The sequence below is a fragment of the Penaeus monodon genome, chromosome 19 (assembly GCF_015228065.2).
Source record: "Penaeus monodon isolate SGIC_2016 chromosome 19, NSTDA_Pmon_1, whole genome shotgun sequence".
Taxonomy (NCBI): Eukaryota; Metazoa; Arthropoda; class Malacostraca; order Decapoda; family Penaeidae; genus Penaeus; species Penaeus monodon.
In genome coordinates, this window is record NC_051404.1 from 48,883,799 (window position 1) to 48,884,039 (window position 241).

The 241-nt window shown below is 42.3% G+C and overlaps 1 protein-coding gene across 1 annotated transcript in view; it reads right to left on the bottom strand.

The window, feature by feature from the left end:
• The window catches only part of LOC119585297 (ankyrin repeat domain-containing protein 17-like), a 28,504-nt gene that overhangs the window by 27,633 nt on the left and 630 nt on the right, over positions 1-241 (bottom strand). The gene's annotated exons all lie outside the window — the stretch shown is intronic.

Genomic DNA, 241 nt, shown 5'->3' on the forward strand with positions numbered 1-241 from the left:
CATAAGTTAAATAGTTCATATAACAAGCCTGATTTAAGACCTTTTAAGGTCCAAGTGCAGGCCACACCCTAGGCCAGGACTCTTGATGGCTGGTCATGCCCAGCCTTAATGCCCAATGCATACCCAACCATGATCATGGAATACACATTAATTTTGCCTCATAGGTGAAATGTGATGGCAATATATATCTTGACATACAGAGTAACACTGCTGTATATCCTGCCAGCAGTGTGCATATCTG